Here is a 25,520-nt window from a genome sequence, read left to right as displayed (position 1 = left end):
AGTAAATGCATAGGGTCAATGGGTGGTAGGCAGGGTAGCAACAGAGGAGCTTGAGGCAGGAGAACAAATAAAAAGCGAAAACAAACAGTTGGGAAGCAAGCAATGGACAAGTTGTGGGTAGTGGAAGAGGGGCAACATGCAGCACCCGATGAACGATGGTACATCAGGTGGAGAGCAGTAAGCGAGGAAGGGAGCAAGAAAACATGTGCTTTCTATGGAGTGCTAAAGAACACAAGCATTGACAAAGCCAATAGGCCTCGCCTCTGTGACAGCTATTGGCTTTGCCAATGTGTTTTATCCATATTTTACACCAATATGGCAGCTGTTCAGCATGGCTAAAAGTCAGTGGTGTAAATAAGAGTGGTGTGGAGTGTCAAAGTACAGTGGGGTGTTATGGAGTGCCTTAGAGAGTTGTGGCTTGGGGTGGTGCAGAGTAGAGTGGAATGTCATAGTTTGGAAAGGCATAGTGTTGTGGATTGAGTAGTGTGTCAGAGTGGAAGGGCACAGTGGAGTAGAGGGTCATAGATTTGAGAAGTGCAGAGTGGAGTAGAGTGCTGTGGAGTGGCAAAGTGTTATGGAGTGGTATAGAGCAAAGTAGAGTGGTGTAGAATAGAGTAGATTGTCAGAGAGTGGAGTGGCATAGAGTGGCATGAACTGAAGTGGGGTAGAGGCAAATAGTGGAGTGAAGTAGTATGTCATAGTGTACAGTAAGGTGGCATGAGTGGCATAGAGGGAGTTGCTTAGAGTGTTGTAGAGAGGAGTAGTGTCACAGAGTGGCATATACTGAGTATTAGAATGGAGTAGAGTGTCAGAGTGGAGTGTTGCATAGTGGAGTGTTGTCGCCTAAAGTGGAGTGGCAGAGAGTTCTAGAGTGGTGTAGATCGGAAAAGATTGTTGTGGAGTGGCAGAGAGGTATGGACTGGGTTGTTGTAAAGTGGAGTGCTAGAGTCACGCAGAGTGCAGTAGTGGAGTGGTGTGTCATTGTACAGAGTGGAGTAGAGTGGCATGGAGTGGCATAAAGGGAGTTGCTTAGAGTGTTGTAGTGTCAGATTGGCACAGAGTGGAGTAGAGTTTAATGGAGTAGAGTGGCTTAGAGTGAAGAGGCATAAAATACATCTGAGCAGAGTAAACTGGCTTAGAGTGCAGTGCGAACGAGTGCCTTGGTTTGGAGTAAAGTGGTGTAGAGTTCATTGGCGTAGAGTGGTGCAGAGTGGAGTGGCACAATGTAGACTGGAATGGAGTACAGTGGTGCAGGGTGGGGTTGAGTGCAGTGACATGGAGTAGATTTTTTTTCCAGTAGAGTGAAGTGGTGCAGGGTAAAGAGGAGTGGTGCAGGATAGAGGGCAGAACTGTAGTGATGAGTGGCGTAGAGTGCATTGGTGAAGAGTAGACTAGAGTGGCATAGAGTATAGTGTCACAGAGAGGAGTGGTGTAGAGTGCAGTGGTGCACAGTAGCACAGAGTGCAGCAGAAGAAAGTGCAGTCTTGAAGAGTAGAGTCTCAGAGTGCAGTGGTGTAGAGTGTATTGTTGTGGAGTGTTGCAGAGTAGAGTGCTGTAGAGAGCAATAGTGTACAGTTCAGTGCTGTAGAGTAGAATAGAGTGGTGTATAATACAGTGACGTAAAGCTCAGAGGTGTAGAGTGCAGTCTTGCAGAGTAGTGTCTTACAGTGTTGTGGTGTAGTGTTTATTGGCATACTGTAGTGTTACAGAGTAGAGTGGTTTAGAGAACAGTAGCTTGCAGTACAGTGGTGCAGAGTAGAACTGAGTGGTGGAGAGTGAAATGTATAGAGTGGCGTAGCATGCAGTGGCATAGTGTTGCAGAGTAGACTTGAGTATAGTGGTGTGCAGTCCAGTGGTGGAGAGTAGTTGGCATAGAGTGCAGTGGTGTAGAGTGCATTGGCATAGAGTGCAGTGGTGCAGAGTAGTGGAGTAGCACAGCTAGACTACAATGGAGTAGAATGGCACAGGGTGGTGTAGAGTGCAGTGGCACAGAGTAAATTGTTTCAGAGTAGAGTGAAGTGGTGCAGGGTGGAGTGGTGCAGGGCAAAGTGTAGATGTGTAGAGATGAGTGGCACAAAGTGTAGTGATGTAGAGTCACATAGTGTGCAGTGGCACGCAGTGCAGTAATGAGGAGTAGCCAAGAGTGGCCTAGAGTAATAGCATAGAATGCAATGGTGTAGAGATGAGTGGTGCAGAGTTTTGTGGAAGAAAGTGCAGTTTTGAAGAGCAGAGTCTCAGAGTGCAGAGGTGTAGAGAGTATTGGCATAGAGTGTTGCAGAGTAGAGTGCTGTAGAGAGCAGTGGTGTACAGTTCAGGATTTCAGAGTAGAATAGAGCATGCAGTGGCGGAGAGTTCAGTGGCAGAGAGTGCAGTGGCGGAGAGTGCAGTCATGCAGAGTTGTGTCTTGGAGTGCAATGATGAAGAGTGCATTGGCGTACAGTAGAGTATTGCAGAGTAAAGTAGTGTAGAGAGCAGTAGCCTACAGTACAGTGCTGCAGAGTAGAATAGAGTGGTGTATAGCAAAATGATGTAGAGTGCAGTGGAGTAAAGTGTTGCAGAGTAGACGCTAGTGTATAGTGGTGAAGAGTGCAGTGGTGCAGAGTAGCTGGCGTAAAGTGCAGGTTTTGAGTAAAGTGGAGTAAGGGGACATTGGGTAGAGTGCAGTGATTTAGAGAAGAGTTGTTGAGATAGAATGGAGTGGCATAGAGTGCACTGGTGTACGGTTGAGTCGTGTGAAGTGGCCTAGAGTCTGGAGCGGTGTACAGTGCAGTGGTGAAGCATGCAAATTTGCTTATTAAAGTAGAGTGCATTGGCATAGAGTAGAGTGGCGTAGAGTACATCTTTCTGCCCGTTTGCCACTCCTTTTTAGCCATCCCATCATCAATTACTTCTCTTTGCTGCCACCAATACTGCACATTCCACATCCCTCACTCCAGCTTTACCTCAGTATGTCACTTTCCTGGCACCCAACATTGTTTCCCTTCATTCAGGACAATACCCTCCTCCACCCCCTTCACCATTCTGTGATCCTGTCTTGGCACCAAATCCACTTCCATTTTAAATGCCTTTGTCCCTTCCTATAAACCACCCCTTCTTGTAACTGTTCCTATGTCATCCAACTCCATATTCATCTGCCCAACATCCACTCCTCCCACCTATCCCTATTCTCAACCATGCCTACCATGACCTTTACTGTCACCTCTGCACTGCATTTCCTATCTGTCACGTCTCCTTTCACACCAGTCAACCATTAGCTATAACATACTGTTTGCACCTATTACCCGCTCCAACCAGTGGCCATCCCGACTGCCCCTTGTGCTTAAGCCATTAATTAACAATTGTTTCCTATTTAATGACATCTTCTCCCACAGCTCACGCGTATCGACCAACCTAACCGGTGTGCTAGGCAGTGGGTGGAATTCATGCGTAAAATAATACTTTAGACCTATGGAAATCATTTTTTAAAGAGATGCAAAATAAAAGCACTCCTGTTGAACAAACTGCAGTGTAAATTTACTACTACTTACCTCAATGTAAAGACTCTTGATGTAGTCCATTGCACATTCTTGTTTCCCTACATAAGCAAACTTGTGTAATCAGGTACTCATCCTCAAATCATCAGTAACAATCTTCTTTTGTGAAGAGGGGGCGTGGCTAAGCCACCAAACATGGCGGGCGCGAGTTGCTAGAGCTCCACACCATGACCGGCCGAAACAGAATCTAGGAGAGGATGTGGGGGGGGAATAATACCCTGCGTTGGTTGCACGGGAGCGGGGGGCACACCACTACCGTTTGGAGCGTCGCTGCTCTCTGGGCAACCAAGACGCTCGGGCCTACGCCGCGGCGGAGCGGACCATGCGCTGGGACTGGGCCGCGAGGCTGTGCCGGGGCGAAGGAGAGGGCGACTGGCGCGGGCACGACTGCTCCCCAAGGCCGGGACGATCCGGAACCCCCTTCGCGGCGGCCGGACACAATCTGGTAAGGGGCGGCACCCCCCCCCAGCATATTAACTTCGGAGTGTGCATGCGCCCCACTGGAGAACGGCGCTGGAGCGGTGAGCGGGGACGGGGGGTGCCGGCCTCCACCTCCCTTCCCCCCTCCTTCCCTCTTCAACCCTACGCAAGGGGAGACGGGGGGCCGTGAGGACCAAGGGCCTTGCTGGACAGGAAGAGACGGCCGCCTTGGCTGGGACTGCGCACCGAGCCCTTGGCGCCCCCCTCCGGATCGGCGACGCCCGGGCCCAGGCTGCGGCGGCGTCCTCCTGTGGCAGGGACTGATCTTCTGGCGGCCTTACTGGCGGACTCTAGCCGCGGTGCTGTGGACCATGCCCGGGGGCCGGACCTAGGGGAAGCGATCGCACGGAGAGGGGAGCGCCTGACGCGGCTAGAGCTGCGCGCTGGAACCTGGACGCTTCTGACCTCTCCCATCCACAAACCAACATATTCAGGTGAAAGCCGGCGGATCAAGCCTGCCAGACGGCCGCTGAGGGGCCAAATAGGGCAGAGGAGAGGACTGCCACAACTGAAACTGGGTCGCTGCTGGCGGTAGAGGAGCGAAGCGAGAGCGCAGCCCACTCGAACCCTGCGCTGCACATAAAGGTGGGGCCCGACGACATACAAAAACTTCTACGTGAGCTGATGTGACCCGGAGGACCCTGCCCCCCACCAGCAACAGAGACGTTTTGAAAGAAGGAGAGCCCTCCCTGATAACTAGGGAATAACGAGAAGCAACTGGAGAGACATAGTTTGGTACCCCCCCTTAGACCTGCTGGGACCACCTGATGCGCGTGGAGCACCACAAAAACAGCAGTGAGCGGTGTAGCACTCGCAGAGAGAAACTGACCAACCAGGCTGCTCGTGCTGTCGTGGGGCTGCGATCCGCTGACCCCCGACAAGCGGGCCCGACCCTCCCCGAATAAACACAGGTACATAATCGAGGGGGAATAGCACTGAAACCACGAGGCCTGCTGACGATTAACGATAAGCGAAACACTCCAGAGAAGCCTCCACTAAGCGCGATCCTATACAAGGCTAGACATGATGGGGACTCCACACTAAAGATCTAGGAATGACCACCGACAGCGAGGCCTCCTACCAAACAGCTGATAACTGCTGAAGAACAATATACCTGTCTCACACAATTTTAACGGAAACTGATACATGGTCAGTACTGTGAGTGAAGACTAGTCAAACGGAGAGTGCTGACCAGAAACCAAACAGTTCTCATTAATAATTTGGACCATGGCTGGCACCGGGTGCCTCCGCTCCGGAGCTGGAACCGGGAAAACACAAGACCCCCCAACCCAAGACAACCAAAAACTTGATGCGGTGCTTGCTGCAGTAGAATGCATTGGAGACTCACTGGAGCGTGCCCGCACGTCATTGGAAGCCAAGATAGACAGAGTGGCAAGTGACCTTACCCTTCTGCACACGGACCACCGCAAACTAACAGACAAGACTAATGAGATCGAAGCCACAGTAAAGGAATTAACGCCTGCGACCACCCAGCTGAAAGCAGGAATGGAAGACATACAAGCTAGAGTGGCGGAACTGGAGCGCCGAGCGGAAGACGCGGAAGGTCGCTCCAGAAGAAACAACATTCGTGTGGTAAACCTGCCGGAGGGCACGGAGGGCCGAGACCCAACGACTTACTCGGAGAGCTGGCTGCGAGAGCTGGTACCAGATGGTATGCTTTCCCTCTTTTTCTCTGTGGAACGCGCACACTGAGTCCTGGCCCGGGCGAGACCGCCAGGAAGCGCTCCACGCCCACTCATCATTCGCCTCCTCCACCATGCAGACAGAGATATAATACTGAGGACGGTAAGGGCTGCACCACCGCTCCGGATAGACGATATGCAAATACTGTTATTCCCAGATTACACCCTGGCGGTGCAAAGAGACCGTGCCTCTTACCTTCCGCTAAAGCGTAAGCTGCGATCACTGGGCCTAACCTACTCTCTGCTGTTCCCGGCCAAACTGCGAGTAGTGGTGGAAGACAAAACGCACTTCTTCCTCACACCTGAGGCAGCCTGGGAATGGCTCAAATCGACAGGGCTATCTACTGACGGCGCTCCGGAATGAGCTGAACAGGTGCCCCGAGCCAAGCGTAGCCGAAGCAGACGGGATCGGAGAAGAAACACAACTTACACAGGGCCAACAAAATGCGCACCGGACCTGGAACAACTAATCCAGGAGAGAAGAGAGGCGATCCACACTGCGGCAACGATGGGTACATCCCCCCCCGGGCTCGGGATCAGACACCGAAATCTCGCAACAGACCAGCGACCGTCCCCCCACACCGGTTCGCCTATGAGAATTGGGTCTTACCGATGGTCCACCTGCGACACCAGCCACTGCAGATGAACTTTTCTAAAAAGACTCTTGAACAAAGCAAAGAGCTAACATACTGCAGGAAAAATCCAACTAGAGACACCTACACGAATTATCTTAAAAGGCGCGCAAACAACAACATAACAAAGAAATACCTGCGCCAGCCCATGTGGGAGTTGTGAACGCGCAGATAGATGCAGTACCAGGCACTGCATACTATGCTCCCCCTTTCCTTCTCTTTCTTTTGATGAACAAACGCAGCTGAGACCCCCGTGCTCCCACCTATTATCTTAATTATCCGTCACAGCCGGTCTAAAAGGCCCTAGACTACACCATCTCCCGCTACATTTGGCCTACCCCCACACTCCTATCAGTGGAGCCACATAATGTACAGATACCCAACTGCAAGTTATTATTTTTGTTGTAGTGTTTGGGCAGTGACCCGTTGTTTAACTGCTCTGATGGTATTGGTTGTGTTTTGTTTTTGCCGAAGGTCACACATTACCTCCCTGAGTCTTAGCTGGGAAGGGAAGGCTAATGAAATAGCGCAGTGTAGGGTGCGCAGGAGGGTAAAGGGGGGAAAAGTTCCAACACATATGATATGGCTACATACACAACAATCACCTGGAACGTAAGGGGCATACACACCCCCAAGCAACTCTATGCTATCAACTCCTACCTTAAAAGACACTCAGTTCAACTGGCGCTCTTACAAGAAACACACCTAACAACCCATGAGATCCCCCGGCTACGCCAGCGTTGGAGAGGGCAATTATACGCAACAGATCACTCGGCCTATGCCAGGGGCGCGCTTATCTGGATTAGGGCAGGCACTCCCTTCGCGGCTGAAGAACAGATTATAGACCTGCAGGGTAGATTCGTACTCGTTAAGGGGAAGCTGGCGGGTCGCGCAATTGTATTGGGCTCTATATATGCCCCAAACACAGACCAAACTACCTTTCTACATAGTCTATCACACCACCTAGCAAACTGGAGTACACTACCGTGGCTACTGGGGTGAGACTTTAACAGCGTGCTGGACGTTGAGCTAGATCGTTCCTTCCCCCCGCTGCCCACATCCCCAGTGGTAACTGCCTCACGCGGTCTGACAGACTGGACACAGCAATGGCAACTGGTGGATGTGTGGCGGCAGAGACACAGAGAAGACAGAGTCTATTCCTTCTACTCCGCCCCACACTCCTTACACGTATGCCTAGATAACATATTTTGCACTGCGAGCCTTGCCTCGGTGGTGGTGAGCTCGGAATACACGGGACGCACACACTCAGACCATAACCCTCTGATAGCACGAATGCGCTGGGGGTCCCCTCGTACACCCATTCCCATGTGGAAGTTGAGACCAGAGCTCCTAGAAGACGCTGATTTTAGAGCATCATTAAGTGCTGCAATTCTAGAATATTTTGGGCAGAACGAAGGCACGGCCACCTCGGGGTTGATTGAATGGGATGCATTCAAGGTCTTTACTCGAGGGCACTGTCTGGGAGCCCAGTGTAACATGCGACGCTCTATTGAACGTGACCTGACCCGAATAGAACGGACTTTACCGCAGTCAGAAGACGAAACCACTAATAACCAAACTGAAAAAGCGAGACTAGCAATAATACGCGTAGAGCATCAGACACTACTAGAGCGTCTGAGATGTCTAAACTACGCTGCACACTCCACTAGAACTCATGCATCAGCAGATAAAGCAGGTAAATTACTGGCTTGGCTGATACGTTGTGATTGTGAGAGGAAACCGATAATGGAAATTCGCTCACAGACAGGGGAATTAGTATACACACCCACGGAGATACAGGCCGAATTTACAAGACACTATGAGGCACTCTACACCTCAAGGGCAACCACTGGAGGAGACCCCAATGCTCAATTTCTTGATAGGGTGATACTTCCACACTTAGAAAATGCCCAGATTGAAGCGCTTGAGGCACCCCTCGACCTTGAGGAGATTAAAGCCAGTATCCGGGAACTCGCGTCTGGCAGGACACCAGGCCCAGACAGGCTACCAGTCGACTTTTACAAAGCCTTCGCGCTACAGTTAGCACCCAAGCTACTTCAGGTATATGAGACAGCCGAGCAAGAGGGCCACCTGTTGACCACACAAAGGGAGGCACTACTGATCTCCCTTCCCAAGCCCGGAAGGGATCCAACAGACATGGGCTCATACAGACCGCTGGCAATGTTAAACACCGATTATAAAATATTAGCCAAAACATTGGCGACAAGGCTAGCGCCTAGTGTGCCAGAACTAATACAACCCGACCAAAACGGGTTTGTACCAGCTAGAGATACTTCCCATAATATCAGAAAACTATTCCGGGTTATGCAATATGCAAGACGTGACTGGCCACGGGCGGGCTGTCTTGTCCTTGATCTAGAGAAAGCCTTCGACTCTCTGGAATGGCCCTTCCTGTTTAGGGTGCTACAACAATACGGCTTGGGACCATCCTACATTCGTTTAGTTAAACTATTATACACCAGACCAACGATATGGGTGGGACTGGGATCCGAGATATCGGAACCAATCCGAGTGTGTAGAGGTACGAGACAGGGCTGCCCCCTATCGCCGTTATTATTCTCATTACCAATGGAGCCCCTGGCGGCGGCCCTACGCGAGGAGGGAAACAACTGGGGAATCCCTTTGGGAGGTGGCTTACACATAGTGTCACTGTACGCTGACGACCTCTTGCTATACTTCAGAGATATCACACAGATCCCACATAGAGCCGGTTCGCTCCTACAGCACTTCGCGTCGATATTAGGCCTAAAGGTCAACTGGTCTAAATCATGCCTCTTTCCATTCGACCCGGGCCTACCGGATCCGAGACTTGTGCTGACCGGAAGTCCTGTCCCATGGCAACCAAATACATTTAAATACCTGGGCGTCAGAGTCTACCATAACGAAGAAGACATATTTGAGGGTAACTTTGTAAGGGCGGTAACCTCAATCAGGTCCCAAATGGCGTTCTGGAGGACACTGCCACTATCCGTGGCAGGCAGGATAGCACTCCTAAAAATGGTGATACTCCCACAGCTTCTGTACTTCTTCTCTAACCTCCCGCAATACGCCCCCCCCAGCTTCTTCAGGACACTAGAGACAGGACTGAGGGAATTTATATGGAACGGCGGCCGCTGCAGGGTTGCCCTTAAAAAACTGTACCTACCGCCTGATAAGGGCGGGCTTCCAGTCCCCAACCTGGAACAATATTATCTGGCAGCCCAACTTCAATGGATATCCAGATGGCTGGCTGGCATGCAGCTCACAGACACAGCAACAGAGGAAGGGCCACGCATTCTCCAACAAATACAGCATTTATTCCATCCGCTCACACGCGCACAGGCCCCACGGCAACTGTTTCTGAAAACAGCTCATAAATGTTTCCGTAGATCGCTCTACCTCACGAAATCAATGATCCCATTTGCACCTGCCTTAGCGCTGGCGGGTACACCAAGGGGCCCTAGGATCACGTCAGACTCAGAACTGCGTACATTGCCCGAATCAGAAATACATACGCTGGGTGACATTTATGAAGAAAACCAACTACTGCCGTTCACTAGACTCTGGGAAATGGGACTCCCACCTGGTCAATTCCTATTATACTGCTCATTGGTGAGGGCTCTGAACTCCAAATGGGGAGATATCGCAACAGCTCCACCTACCCGCCTGTTGGTCCAATACCTACACGTGGTGGGCCGCGGCCAGCACCAGATCAGCTGGCTGGCAGATGCCTTGAGAATCCAAACTGCCTCCGACAATGATGTGCTGCGTGTGGCGTGGGAAATGGACACTGGTGATCCCATCGCGATTCCGCGATGGAGATCTGCTATCTCAGGCCATCTCAACATACCACGTAACTCGCGATTCAGACGAATCCAATATTATATAGTGAACAGAGCCTACCTTTCACCTGCACGAATAAACAAATACTTTGTTCGTCAAGATGCGGCCTGCCCCAGATGCCGCGAGATTGGGGCGGATATGCTACACATGGTGTGGTCCTGTCCCAACTTGGACACCTATTGGAGGGCGGTAATTGACAACCTATCTAATTTCATAGCACAACAAATACCATTCACATGGGAGACATGTATCCTGGGACTATTCCCAAGAGACAAACAACACAGAGCAGAGGCGCGATTCACAGATCTAGGGCTCAATGTCGCGAAACGACTAGTGACTCGAAGGTGGAAATCCCCAGACCCCCGCCGATACAGGCCTGGAGACGCTCGCTTGAGGTATGGGCGGGTGCAGAGGGCTTAGCAGTTACACGAGAAGAAACTCTGGGACTACGACAATTTCCGATTTCCACCTGTTGGAAGGGGTTCTCACTACAGCTACATAACACGGAAGCACACCTGATAGAAGAGGGACTGGACTAAGGCGAGCCAGTACTTACGGGTGAGAAGATCACACCATATAGGAGGACAGAGTGTAGAGCACTACTGGATACGCTATGGCATCGAGGAAAGGGAAAACCGCATGCGCTAAACCTGACACACGACCCAACCCCACCCCACCTGCAAACAGATTTGTCACAATTGACCCACAACCTGACATGAAACCAGCTAAGCCTAAAATAACCACTTAGATGTTGACCTCAGCACACAAAGTTGTTATAGATGTTTTTTTTCTCTTTCCTTCTCCTGTTCTTTTGTTAAGGTTAACTAATATAAAATTCATATTATCTGCTTTTCTTCCCCTTTATCATTACACATGGAGAGAGGAGGAGGGAGAAGGAGGGACAAATGTGGAGGAACACACCGTACTTAGCTCCCTATAACTCAAAATACACAAGAAAGTACGGGGTTCTCTTAACGAGGGCGTCGCGGATATCAGCGTAGCCCTGGGTTGTATGTGTTCCTATTTGGAAGGGTAATGTCAGTGAAATGTCAGTAGGTAACTGCAGAGTGCATGCGCGGGGAGGAACAGCGGGGGAGAAAATTCCTTTTACGGACTAGGTGGTCTCACACACTATATAGTGTCATGCTTCATCATTTGACCACCTAGACCCACCCAGGTAGGACAGTGCCACCTGGGCGGACTCAACCTCACTGTTAAAGGAACAGGAGGGAGTGCGTAAATAAACTTGTTTCTGGAAAGATCGGGATCCAGCTCATCTACTGAAAAAATTAAAAACACCTAAGCAGACACCTGTGAGGAGTAACAAATTTAATAGTGGTGTCTGACTGGTGTAGTTAAAATGGGGGTTGGGACACCTCTGTGAGGACAAGGACTCACAGGGTCACCTAACTAATAGCCAACATGTTTCTGCCTTCAGAAGTGAGCCAATGAAGGTCTTGGGGCATTCGTCAGGGCCTAGGATCCCTACGTCTCACGTTGGAGGAAATTACTCTATGTGAAAGTCAAAGAGTGTGAAATAAAAGGTCTACCTTATCCAAGGAATTACCTTGAGGCGGCCTATGGGGGATAAACAAACAATTAGAACACTAGTGGCACACGGCACTGCAAAACCAACCAGCTGCACACGTGTCAAAGGGATGCATTCATGCACGTAACACATATGTTCATAATAGGCAAAATACATGCGTGGAGTGACCAAGTGGGTATATCTATCTATACAAGTGGACAGTCCTACCACAGCAGGGAATTAAAATTCTTACCCTTTCATAGAGGCTGCTAGCCTCTGGTATCCAGGAGGGGGAGTGTCCCCTTATAGTCAAACACTAAGGGGAGACATAGAAAGAGACGGACACAAAGACAAAGTGAGGAAGGGGAGGGAACAGGAGTAACCAGAATAGATACAGGGGAGCACTAGGGGTGTGGTTCCCACTAGGAACCCACTATCATTGCTAAAATAAAGAGATACTGCTTAATAGAAAAAGTAGTAACACGGAGTGGCTATGATAATAGTCATAAAAACAGGTAGAAAGTAAAATTAAAATTAATGGAGGGAAGGCTTATCTGTGCTGCCTGTGACCCGTGCAGCCACTCACTACATCAAAGGGGGCGCTCGCCGTGCGCCTATATCGTCCTCTCCTTGGACCGCTTGCGACAAGTGGCTGCGGGAGAACGGTCTATTTATGGCTGTAAGATGTTCCAGGTGCGCCCTGTAAGCGCGGTAATTAGAGTTCAATTCAAGTAAATCATCGCCGCGGGCCTTTTTATTGATTTCTGGCCTCGATATGGTCGCCGTTATGGCGGGCGCCCCAGCTGAGCCGGGGCGCCGGCATGAATGCGAGTGAGTGCTCGGGTGGGGCCCAGGCCGGAAGGTTCCGCCCCGAGCGCCACAACCGGAAGCCTTGCGCTCCCGGTGGCCGCTGGGAAACGTAGTTCCCAGCGGTCCCGTGGCCCAGTGGAAAGTAAAATAAAGAATAGAAAGAAGAAGGAGCCAGGAACGGAAGGGGGGAAAAGGAGGGGGGTTTGGGGGGGGGGGGGCGGTGGGGTTTTTTAGAGATACAAAGGGGGGGGAGAAGAGGGAAAGGAGAAGGAAAGGGGGAGGGAGGGGGGTGACAACCGAGAGGGGAGGGGGGGGGAAGGGGGGGAGAAAAAAGGGGATACAAGGAGAAGAAGGAAAGGGGAAGGGAGGGGGGTGACAACCGAGAGGGAAACGAGGGGGTAAGGGGGAGGGCAAGAGAGAGTGATGGGGAGGGGAAAAGAGAGCAGAGAGAAAGGAAAGGAGGTGAAAATAATGAAGAGAGAGCGAGAAGAAAAGATCAGGAAAGTAGAGTAAGGGTAGGGTGGAGATATTAGGGGACGAGGAAGAAGATAATGATGCAGAGGACAAAAGAAAAGAGAAAAAGGGCAAGATAAAGGGAGTGTGGGGAAAAGAGACAAGGTAGAGGGTTAGACAAACAGGGTGAAAGAGAAGAGCAGAGGAACAGAGGGGTCAAAGGAAAGGAAACCGAGAAGGGGAAGGAGAAGAAGGTGAAACCAGCAGGGGGAGGAGCAAGAGGTCGGGGTCAGGAAGAGGGGGGGCACATGGGGGAAAGGCAGGGAAGCAGGGGCAGAGGCGGAAGTATTGGAGGACTCATAGATTAGTAGAATAACTCATTTATTGAGTGTGAACCAGGGGATCTCGTCATTAAGACCATCGGTGTCCGTGTGTAACCTCTAGACCCAACGTTGTTCGGTCTGGAGCAGTCTCTGTGTCATATTAGAGGTCGATGGAGGTAATTGCTCTATGACCGTCCAGTTTATGTCATCTGCAGAATGTTTTTTCAAAAGGAAGTGGTTAGTCAATTTAGTAGCCTCTCGTTTACAACGGATCGTACTCCTATGTTCACAGATTCTTGTGGCGACCTTTCTTGAGGTCATTCCCACGTATTTGAGGTTACAGGGGCATCTCATCAAATAGATCACGTTTTTGCTGTTACAGTTGGTTAGGGATTTTTGTGCCCATGGGGTCTTAAGGTCTAGGTCTATTGTTGTTGATTTTTGAGTAAAACAACAGACACTACAGTTGCCACATGGGTAGTGTCCTCTTGGTGGTGGAAGACCCCATAGTGTGGTTTGTGTAGTGAGGGAATTGATTTTTTCTTTGGGTCTTGTGTGGACAACCATGTCCCGTATGTTTGCGGCTCTCTTAAAAGCATGTAGTGGCTGCTGAAAAGGTAAACCCCCAGATGTAAGGATTTTCCACTCCTCTTTAATGATTTTCTGAATCTTATTGGAGAGTGGGTTAAAAGTAGTTACACACACTATTTGTTCAGTGTCCGATGTCCTAGTGCGTGGTTGCAATAGTTGGTCCCTGTTATTATTGCACGCTCTTTTGTATGCTCTCTTCACCAGATGTGTAGGATAGTCCTTGGTTTGTAGCTTAATAGCCAATTTATCAGCGTGTTTACGGTAGTCTGTGAGGGTGGAGCAATTCCGTCGCAGACGTAAAAATTGACCTACAGGGAGATTCTCCCTCAGGGACCTTGGGTGGAAACTCTGAAATTGGAGCAGGTTGTTCCGGTCTGTGGGTTTATAATAAACCTCTGTGGCCAGTGCCCCATTGTTTTCATAGATTAATAAATCAAGAAATGCTAGTTGGTTGTCACCTATGGTCATGGTGAAGTTCAGGAAAGGGTTCGCTGCATTCAACCAATTTGCAAAAATCATAGCCTCTTCTCTAGTTCCTGTCCAGACCAGTAGAATATCATCTATATATCGTTTCCAGAGTTTAATCTGCTGGAGGAACGGGTTGTCATCATGATTGACCACCTGTCTCTCAAAGTGATCAACATAAAGGCATGCCAGGCTAGGTGCGAAAGTGCTGCCCATAGATGTTCCTTGTATTTGCAAGAAAAAGTTATCCTCGAACTTGAAATAGTTCCTTGTGAGAGCCAAATGTGCCAGGTCCAGTATGAGGTCAGGGGGCGTACGTGACTCTCCTCTATTGGCTTCCAAGAGGTCGCTGATGACCTGCAGAGTGGCCTCCTGGGGAATGTTGGTGTACAGGGATTCCACATCCAGGGTGATCAACAATTCTCTAGTTGTGTCAAAGGACACAGAGTCTAATAAGACTAACACATCCGTAGTATCTTTTAGGTAAGTTGGAATTCTTTTGACCAGTGGCTGAAGGAAGAAATCCACGAATTGAGAGAGGGGTTCTAAAACCGATCCGATACCGGATACTATAGGTCTACCTGGAGGGGGGATTTTCCCTTTATGCACTTTAGGAAGAACATAAAAATAGGGAATCCTAGGGTTAGCCTGTACCAGGAAGTCTGCCTCATGTTGAGTAATCCAGTCATTCTCCATGCCTTTCATCACGAGAAAAGAAATCTCGTCTTGAATATCAGGTGTGGGGTCTCGAGATAAGCGTTTGTAATGATGGGTATTACCCAGTAGACGTTCGCACTCATCTCTATACATTTTTAGTGGAGAAATTACCGTTGCTCCCCCTTTGTCTGCTGGTTTAATGATTATCGTAGTGTCAGATGTTAGACCTTTCAGAGCTGAGAGCTCAGCCATACTCATGTTATGGTATGTTTTGTTGGTGGTCCCGGTAAGTACGTTGACCTTTAAGGATACTGATTTCTCGAAAGCCAGGACCTCGGGGGGCATCTGTCCAGTGGTTGGGCAGAAAGTGGACTTGGGGCGTAGACCAGTGTTTTGTTCAGGAGCCTCGAAATGTTTACCCCAAAAGAAAGTTTTCAAGCGAATTTTACGGAACAAACCCGCTAGTTCTGTTCGGGTTTTAAATAAGACAATTTTGGGCGTGGGCACAAAATTTAAGCCCTTGTTCAGTGCCTTAGTTTCAAGTTCACTAAGAACACGGTTGCTCAGATTGATAATGTTATCTGTTTGATTATCCATCAGGCTAGTTATAGTGTTTTGCTTGTCCCTGGGAGGGGTTCCCTTTGTGCAGTATTCTCTGGGGCGTCCTCTCTTGGCCTCCAGTGTACCTCTTTCCTTTTTCCCTTTCCCCTCCCGTTGCCTCTGTCTAAAAAAGGCTGCGGTGGCTCAGGAAATGACCATTGTGCAGGGTGCTGGAAAAAGGGCGCCTGGTATTGAGGTGGGAGTCCATATTGGGAAGGCCAACCCCATTGTTGGTTATGGTATGGGAGGCATGGGGGTAGCATTGGTGGATGATTCCACCTTCCCCGGCGTTGCCCACGTCGTCCACGGCGTTGCCGCGTATTATCTGATGATGTACTGTCATTATCTGAGCTGGTATTCCCGCCAGATGAAGTGTCGGATATGTTGTTAGTTTTTGCTACATAATCGGATTTGGTGTAAGGGTATATTTTCTCGTGGGAGAACCGATCGAGATCTTTTTGGAATTTAGAGATCTTTCGCTGAGTGAGATATTCTTTATGCTCGTTCATATTTTTGTTTACCTCCTCTAGTTTCTTTTTGAAGGAGAGAATGCTCAACCCTGATTTTAGGTTATTCTCACTCGTTTTGATCTGAATTTCTTTTCTCGTGATGAAAGGCATGGAGAATGACTGGATTACTCAACATGAGGCAGACTTCCTGGTACAGGCTAACCCTAGGATTCCCTATTTTTAAGTTCTTCCTAAAGTGCATAAAGGGAAAATACCCCCTCCAGGTAGACCTATAGTATCCGGTATTGGATCGGTTTTAGAACCCCTCTCTCAATTCGTGGATTTCTTCCTTCAGCCACTGGTCAAAAGAATTCCAACTTACCTAAAAGATACTACGGATGTGTTAGTCTTATTAGACTCTGTGTCCTTTGACACAACTAGAGAATTGTTGATCACCCTGGATGTGGAATCCCTGTACACCAACATTCCCCAGGAGGCCACTCTGCAGGTCATCAGCGACCTCTTGGAAGCCAATAGAGGAGAGTCACGTACGCCCCCTGACTTCATACTGGACCTGGCACATTTGGCTCTCACAAGGAACTATTTCAAGTTCGAGGATAACTTTTTCTTGCAAATACAAGGAACATCTATGGGCAGCACTTTCGCACCTAGCCTGGCATGCCTTTATGTTGATCACTTTGAGAGACAGGTGGTCAATCATGATGACAACTCATTCCTCCAGCAGATTAAACTCTGGAAACGATATATAGATGATATTCTACTGGTCTGGACAGGAACTAGAGAAGAGGGCTATGATTTTTGCAAATTGGTTGAATGCAGCGAACCCTTTCCTGAACTTCACCATGACCATAGGTGACAACCAACTAGCATTTCTTGATTTATTAATCTATGAAAACAATGGGGCACTGGCCACAGAGGTTTATTATAAACCCACAGACCGGAACAACCTGCTCCAATTTCAGAGTTTCCACCCAAGGTCCCTGAGGGAGAATCTCCCTGTAGGTCAATTTTTACGTCTGCGACGGAATTGCTCCACCCTCACAGACTACCGTAAACACGCTGATAAATTGGCTATTAAGCTACAAACCAGGACTATCCTACACATCTGGTGAAGAGAGCATACAAAAGAGCGTGCAATAATAACAGGGACCAACTATTGCAACCACGCACTAGGACATCGGACACTGAACAAATAGTGTGTGTAACTACTTTTAACCCACTCTCCAATAAGATTCAGAAAATCATTAAAGAGGAGTGGAAAATCCTTACATCTGGGGGTTTACCTTTTCAGCAGCCACTACATGCTTTTAAGAGAGCCGCAAACATACGGGACATGGTTGTCCACACAAGACCCAAAGAAAAAATCAATTCCCTCACTACACAAACCACACTATGGGGTCTTCCACCACCAAGAGGACACTACCCATGTGGCAACTGTAGTGTCTGTTGTTTTACTCAAAAATCAACAACAATAGACTTAGACCTTAAGACCCCATGGGCACAAAAATCCCTAACCAACTGTAACAGCAAAAACGTGATCTATTTGGTCAGATGCCCCTATAACCTCAAATACGTGGGAATGACCTCAAGAAAGGTCGCCACAAGAATCTGTGAACATAGGAGTACGATCCGTTGTAAACGAGAGGCTACTAAATTGACTAACCACTTCCTTTGAAAAAACATTCTGCAGATGACATAAACTGGACGGTCATAGAGCAATTACCTCCATCGACCTCTAATATGACACAGAGACTGCTCCAGACCGAACAACGTTGGGTCTGGAGATTACACACGGACACCGATGGTCTTAATGACGAGATCCCCTGGTTCACACTCAATAAATGAGTTCTTCTACTAATCTATGAGTCCTCCAATCCTTCCGCCTCTGCCACTGCTTCCCTGCCTTTCCCCCATGTGCCCCCCCCTCCCCCCCCTCCCTCTTCCTGACCCCGACCTCTTGCTCCTCCCCCTGCTGGTTTCACCTTCTTCTCCTTCCCCTTCTCGGTTTCCTTTCCTTTGACCCCTCTGTTCCTCTGCTCTTCTCTTTCACCCTGTTTGTCTAACCCTCTACCTTGTCTCTTTTCCCACACTCCCTTTATCTTGCCCTTTTTCTCTTTTCTTTTGTCCTCTGCATCATTATCTTCTTCCTCGTCCCCTAATATCTCCACCCTACCCTTACTCTACTTTCCTGATCTTTTCTTCTCGCTCTCTCTTCATTATTTTCACCTCCTTTCCTTTCTCTCTGCTCTCTTTTCCCCTCCCCATCACTCTCTCTTGCCCTCCCCCTTGCCCCCCTCGTTTCCCTCTCGGTTGTCACCCCCCTCCCTTCCCCTTTCCTTCTTCTTCCTCTCCTTGTATCCCCTTTTTTCTCCCCCCCCTTCCCCCCCTCCCCTCTCGGTTGTCACCCCCTCCCTCCCCCTTTCCTTCTCCTTTCCCTTTTCTCCCCCCCTTTGTATCTCTAAACCCCCCCCCCAAACCCCCCCTCCTTTTCCCCCCCTTCCGTTCCTGGCTCCTTCTTCTTTCTTCTTTCTATTCTTTATTTTACTTTCCACTGGGCCACGGGACCGCTGGGAACTACGTTTCCCAGCGGCCACCGGGAGCGCGAGGCTTCCGGTTGTGGCGCTCGGGCCGGAACCTTCCAGCCTGGGCCCCACCCGAGCACTCACTCGCATTCATGCCGGCGCCCCGGCTCAGCTGGGGCGCCCACCATAACGGCGACCATATCGAGGCCAGAAACGCAATAAAAAGGCCCGCGGCAGTGATTTACTTGAATTGAACTCTAATTACCGCGCTTACAGGGCGCACCTGGAACATCTTACAGCCATAAATAGACCGTTCTCCCGCAGCCACTTGTCGCAAGCGGTCCAAGGAGAGGACGATATAGGCGCACGGCGAGCGCCCCCTTTGATTTAGTGAGTGGCTGCACGGGTCACAGGCAGCACAGATAAGTCTTCCCTCCATTAATTTTTATTTTACTTTCTACCTGTTTTTATGACTATTATCTATAGCCACTCCGTGTTACTACTTTTTCTATTAAGCAGTATCTCTTTATTTTAGCAATGATAGTGGGTTCCTAGTGGGAACCACCCCCCTAGCGCTCCCCTGTATCTATCCTGGTTACTCCTGTTCCCTCCCCTTCCTCACTTTGTCTTTGTGTCCGTCTCTTTCTATGTCTCCCCTTAGTGTTTGACTATAAGGGGACACTCCCCCTCCTGGATACCAGAGGCTAGCAGCCTCTATGAAAGGTTAAGAATTGTAATTCCCTGCTGTGGTAGGACTGTCCACTTGTATAGATAGATATACCCACTTGGTCACTCCACGCATGTATTTTGCCTATTATGAACATATGTGTTACGTGCATGAATGCATCCCTTTGACACGTGTGCAGTTGGTTGGTTTTGCAGTGCCGTGTGCCACTAGTGTTCTAATTGTTTGTTTATCCCCCATAGGCCGCCTCAAGGTAATTCCTTGGGTAAGGTAGACCTTTTATTTCACACTCTTTGACTTTCACATAGAGTAATTTCCTCCAACGTGAGACGTAGGGATCCTAGGCCCTGACGAATGCCCTGAGACCTTCATTGGCTCACTTCTGAGGGCAGAAACATGTTGGCTATTAGTTAGGTGACCCTGTGAGTCCTTGTCCTCACAGAGGTGTCCCAACCCCCGTTTTAACTACACCAGTCAGACACCACTATTAAATGTGTTACTCCTCACAGGTGTCTGCTTAGGTGTTTTGAATTTTTTCAGTAGATTAGCTGGATCCCGATCTTTCCAGAAACAAGTTTATTTACGCACTCCCTCCTGTTCCTTTAACAGTGAGGTTGAGTCCGCCCAGGTGGCACTGTCCTACCTGGGTGGGTCTAGGTGGTCAAATGATGAAGCATGACACTATATAGTGTGTGAGACCACCTAGTCCGTAAAAGGAATTTTCTCCCCCCGCTGTTCCTCCCCGCGCATGCACTCTGCAGTTACCTACTGACATTTCACTGACATTACCCTTCCAAATAGGAACACATACAACCAAGGGCTACGCTGATATCCGCGACGCCCTCGTTAAGAGAACCCCGTACTTTCTTGTGTATTTTCTTCCCCTTTAACCAAAACGCAATAACCGGATATTTGTGACAGTAACAACGTTATCCCAATAAGAGTTGCGACTGTGTTGAAAAACTGAATAATTGCAGAAGCACTATGTAATATATGCAGTATAACCATGTTGTCATTGTACCAACATCGTTTAATAATGTGAACACTACAAACTAAAATATGTTGTACTGAAACAAACCCCAGTTATGACAAAATGTAAAGATTTAACAAAAAAACCTAATAAACAGATTTATGAAAAAAAAAAAAAGAACAAAAAAAACTATCTTCTTTTGTGAAGTAATCAGAAAGTCATTTTCAAATCATCCTCAAGTCCTCAGGAAAAATCACACCTTGTGAAGCAATCAAGAAGTAATTTTCAAGTCATCCTCAAATCATCAAGCCTAGTTTCTAAAGGTTCCCGATGACTTCAAGAGCTCGATAATGTCTGATGACATGAAAATGACTTCTCAAGTAGTTGGATGATCATCCAATTACTATGGGATGGCTTCTAAAGTAATCCTCTTTGACCAGGGTTGGCCTTGTGTGTCGTAGCCCCTGAAGGGATCGGGCTTCAGGGGTGGCAGGGGCCTGTGTTAGGCCACAAACAGAAAAACCCTCGCAATGTCTGTTTTTTAAACAAAGAATGCAGTTTTATATAGCACGGGCGTTAAAGCCCTGCGCAAGATTACATTACATTTGTTTATAGCCAAGGGCCTGCATTTCAGTCTAAAAATTGTACCTACTGTCATTGAACCCTTTCCTACATAATCACCCACCTCACACTCTCCTTGAATCCCTTCTTTTCTTCCGACTCTCTTCAGGTCACTGCTCCTTAATCTTTTACCAATTCTGTTCCATTTTACAGTTGTCCTTCTTTGACCTTCACAGCTCAATGCTCCCCCACCCTGGCCTACCCAAACTAGCTCATCCGATCAGTGGCAAAGCCAGCCCTCTAAATACTCTGTGAAGTTGTCATACTGCTGTCCAGCAAACTTTAAGACTGTCTCATAAGCAGCAATAAACCCCCTGTCGTCAGACCAGTCACACCAATGTCTGTCACCACCGAAAAGCACGATAATCAGTGCTTAATTTGTAAAGAAAATAAGTGCCAAGGCCCTTGCCAGGAAGCCTTTGCAGCTCGCACCACCCATATAACCTGTCAGCACTGCCATTGAGAGTACTAACATAACTACTAACTATCACACTCCTTCCAGTGTGACAAGTCAGACTATTCCAGGCCATCTGAAGCTTGAAGAATGCGTGAGTGGCAGGTATTAGTGAATTTGAATGCATATTTAATTAATAAACAACTGTTGTGGTGCTCATCTCTAAATTAGACAAACAGTGCCACCAAGTTGCAGGCTGCCGTAAGTGCTAGTGTTGACAATTGCTGGTGCCGAGCACTGGAAACCACTGGTTCAAATGAAGCACTGACTACAATTGACCCGTTGTCATACCTTTGAAGCTAGAAAAATTACTTAGCAGAAGAAAAAAAACTTGCCAAAGCACCGTGAAGAAAAAACCCAAGGATGTGAGAGCTGTAACTGCTACAGTAGCCTCTCAGGGGTACCTTAACCCCAGACACCCTTCACCTGCCTCACCTTGATCAATCCCACCTCCAGATATCACTCAGACTACACCACACACTTAAAAGTGTTGGCCGGGGGGGTACCTTTGCAGCCTCAGCCCTCTACAGACAGCCTATGTGCTGCTCAAGCAGAACATTCAAATTACCCCTGAGAGCTAGTCTGCAGACCATTTGCGACAGATAGCTCACTTGCTACCAAAGCATGTTTAACCCAAATGTTTGTGATGCAGAGCAGAACATGGGCTAATTCATATTGCCATAACGTGCTGTATTGATCAAAATGATCTTAATAATAAAGCATTGCCCTACCAACAAACTCAACTAATGCTAAATGAGTCAGGGATTCACCAACTTCAACCCCAACAGCCACATCCGGATGAGATTAATTAATGTTAGATCCAGATCAAAGCATAGATCCAACGTAATGAACTTCATGACCGGAAATAAGGCACATATGCTAGGCCTCATGGTGTACTAGTCTCACTCCTTCCTCTGCTTCCACCTAGTTGCAATTATTGTTACAAACAATAACAATAGAGGACAGGCCACAATGTTGCTAACAACATCAAGGAATTGAATGTTCCTTCAATCAACTAGATGCACCCAAAAGAAAAGTTCCCATCATTGCTGGTGGATAAATAATTTTCAGACAGATTCCTCATTTCCTGAATATCCCTCTTGGTACCAGATTGTCTGGGAACCTTTCCTCAGCAATAGCTCTTGAGCACAACCAGGTCTCTCCATACAGCTTCAGCCACGACTTTGACAGCTGGATGCAATGACATTGCAGGATATTAGGCACCATTAGGAAGTATGCTGGCATCAGTTCCTGATAATTTTTTCACACATTGCCAAGGAGTGCCGAGAAGAACCGAGAGAGCAACAGCGACAATAACAACACATATAGATATTTAGATACATTAGAATATTATTTTTTATAGATGGCGCTAACTCAGAGGGGAGGAGAGAGGGAATTAGCGGGAAGATTATGAATTCACCAGATATATTAACAAAGTAACTTTCTGCAACTGGCTACATCTTCCTGCAGATTCTGCAACTTATGAATGGGTTCCACGCAGTCCCTCCCTGGGCGATGGGATTGAGAAGTGCCATTCAACAAAGGAAGTTATGCAACTCAGACCTGGCAAAGTGCCTGTCACTGCAAGTTTTGGCAGTGAGTCAGCAATGTTTTTCAAAAGTATGCAGGGATGGCCACATAACTGTCTAGCTGCCGATGTCATCCACTGGAAAACACCTGGTGGGAGCTGTGGAGGCAGCCATGACCTGAGTAGAGTAGGCACAAATGTCATCAAGAGGGGCCTTTTTAGTTACAGCACATCAGGTCTTGAACCAGGGGATGACCACAAAGAATAGTGCATTTGGCCACTACCTCACACTTTTTAGCCACAGAAAAGCCAGTATAGAGTTGATCATCCACTCCTGTTGAACTAGATTGATGTAATAGGACACAACATGTCTAGGGTCCAATCTGTGTCATTGCTCCTTCTTCTTGGTTGGATGAGGATGAAGAAAAAAGGATGGAAGAGTAATAGACTTGCTCCTGTGAAAGACAGATAACAACTTGGGTGGAAAAGGTGGGAAGGTGGAAGACCCAACTTTTCTATGTAGAAAGCAGGGAAAGGTGTTATACGAGAGGCCCTGCTGTTCTCTGACCGTATGGGCTGAATTTATTGCCAGTAACAGTACAGTCTTCAGAATGACAATTCGAACCAGTTAACTGTACATTTGGTTGAATGGGAGTGCCATGGAGAAAGTCAACACAGGATTGAAATCCCACTGAGGATCAATGAATGAATTGGAAGGAAAAAATATACCTTTTAGAAAGTGCATCACTTGTGTCAATGTATATCAGGATGACTGGGCAGGTAGGCATATGAGGGCAGACTGGGCAGTGGAAATATATGGACTCATGACTGTGACAGTAAAGCCACCACAACTGCCAGACCCTTTCTTAAAGATGTGTGGTGCAGCTGTCAGCCTGAATGTCAGGACAGTGAATGGAGAGTATCAGGACCCCACAGAGAATCTCAGATAATGTCTCTAGGAGGACAGAATCAGCAGATGGAATTAGGTGCCCTGGAGGTCCAGGAATGCTAACCAATCTCCTTCGTTGAGGGCCAGCTGAACTTGGCTCAGGAACAGCACCTCAATCTTGTCCTGCCAAATGATCAGGTTGAAGAGCCCAGGGTCTAGGATGGGCCCCAGACCCCTGTTATTTTTGTTGGTCAGGAAGCAAAGAGACTAAAATCCTGTGCCTCTTATTTCCTTAAGCACCACATCTATGTCACATTTGTTCAGTAAGGTGAGGATTTACACAGCTAAAGTTAAAGCTTGTGTCAGAGAGCATGTCATGGTGGAGAGAGGGGTGCGCTAGGATGTGAACTGAAAGAGTAGGGTGTAGCCCTTGAGGATTAGTTGGATGCCTCAATGATGTGTTGTATCCCAGCGGTGAAAAAAGTTGGAGACCAACCCCCCACCAGAAAATGGTGTAAGGTGGAAAAGTCAAAAGTTTTGGAGGAAGCAGAGCCAGAAGCAGATGACAAAGAACGAATCTGTTGTTGCTGCTGTTGATGGTGGCATGCCATAACCCCACCCTTGATCCAAAAACAGCTGCACATCTGTGGTGGGTGTTTGGAGTAGTTTGGAGTAGCTGAGAAGGTTGGTGCCGCTGTGAAAGTTGTGTCGTGGTGTAGCACTGAAACTTTCTCAAATGTTAATGGAACTGACCCAGAAAGCAAGCCTGAGCTCTGCTATTTTTTAAGCATTGCAGCAAGCCGTTGGCCTTCTCTTTGAATAACCAATAACCACAAGGTTTGCTTGGCCCTCTCTTGAGAATCCAGTGGAAGTTATCCAAGTGTGGAAGTGCAGCATGACGGCCATGCTAATTGAGCCATGATGTCTGCTGTTGACCAGATCAGAATATGGCTTTTTCAGGTGGTGTGATAGACTGATGACTACGTTTTGCCAGATAACACAGGGCTTGGACATAGTTTCCAAGGAGAAAGGTGGTGTTTGCCATTTGATGAGGGAGTCTGCCTTAGGTTGACAGCTGAAATGGTAGTTTACCTGGGAGGTAAGTGTATGTAGTCTTGCTATTTGTCTGTGGGCTGTGGGGCCTGAAAATGGTTTCTTACATGATTTTCACTCATTCAGGCAGGACAGATTCCAAAACAACCTCAATAAAGTAGAGCAAGGGCTGAAACTGAAGAAGAGGATTGCAAACATAGTCCCAGACCTAAGTATGTCCATGGTAATGCAAGGTCTAGACCTGTTCTGTGATCTGAAAGGGTGCAACACATGTCACTCTTAGCTGGATTACTCTCCATTTTGGGTTGTCACATAAACCTGTGGTAACAGGTTTCTGTGATTGTTTAGAATGACCAGATATTTTCTCTGTGTCAGGAGAAACTGAGGTCTACTGACAGCTGTTACATCAAGATCCATTTTAATGTCAAATTCTATGTGTGAGTCACATGCATGTATGTGCAGTGAGCATGTAGCACATGTATGGTACAGTCTGAGTACTAAAACCAATAGGATCCATTTTGGATGGGCCATGGTTTAGCATAGTGCAAGATGGAGGATGGATAAAGCTTACACAGATTGTTGAAGTGTAGTGATGGGATTCCTGTGACTGGAGGGTGGAGAACAAGAAAGTGCACTAAGGTTACCCTTAGAGATGCAATGAGGAATTTGCAAGCAAAGGGCTGATGATTAGTTCTATCTGAGCTCTGCCA

The sequence above is a fragment of the Pleurodeles waltl genome, chromosome 3_1, assembly GCF_031143425.1.
Source record: "Pleurodeles waltl isolate 20211129_DDA chromosome 3_1, aPleWal1.hap1.20221129, whole genome shotgun sequence".
In the NCBI taxonomy this organism is placed as follows: domain Eukaryota; kingdom Metazoa; phylum Chordata; class Amphibia; order Caudata; family Salamandridae; genus Pleurodeles; species Pleurodeles waltl.
This window is presented reverse-complemented; position numbering follows the sequence as displayed.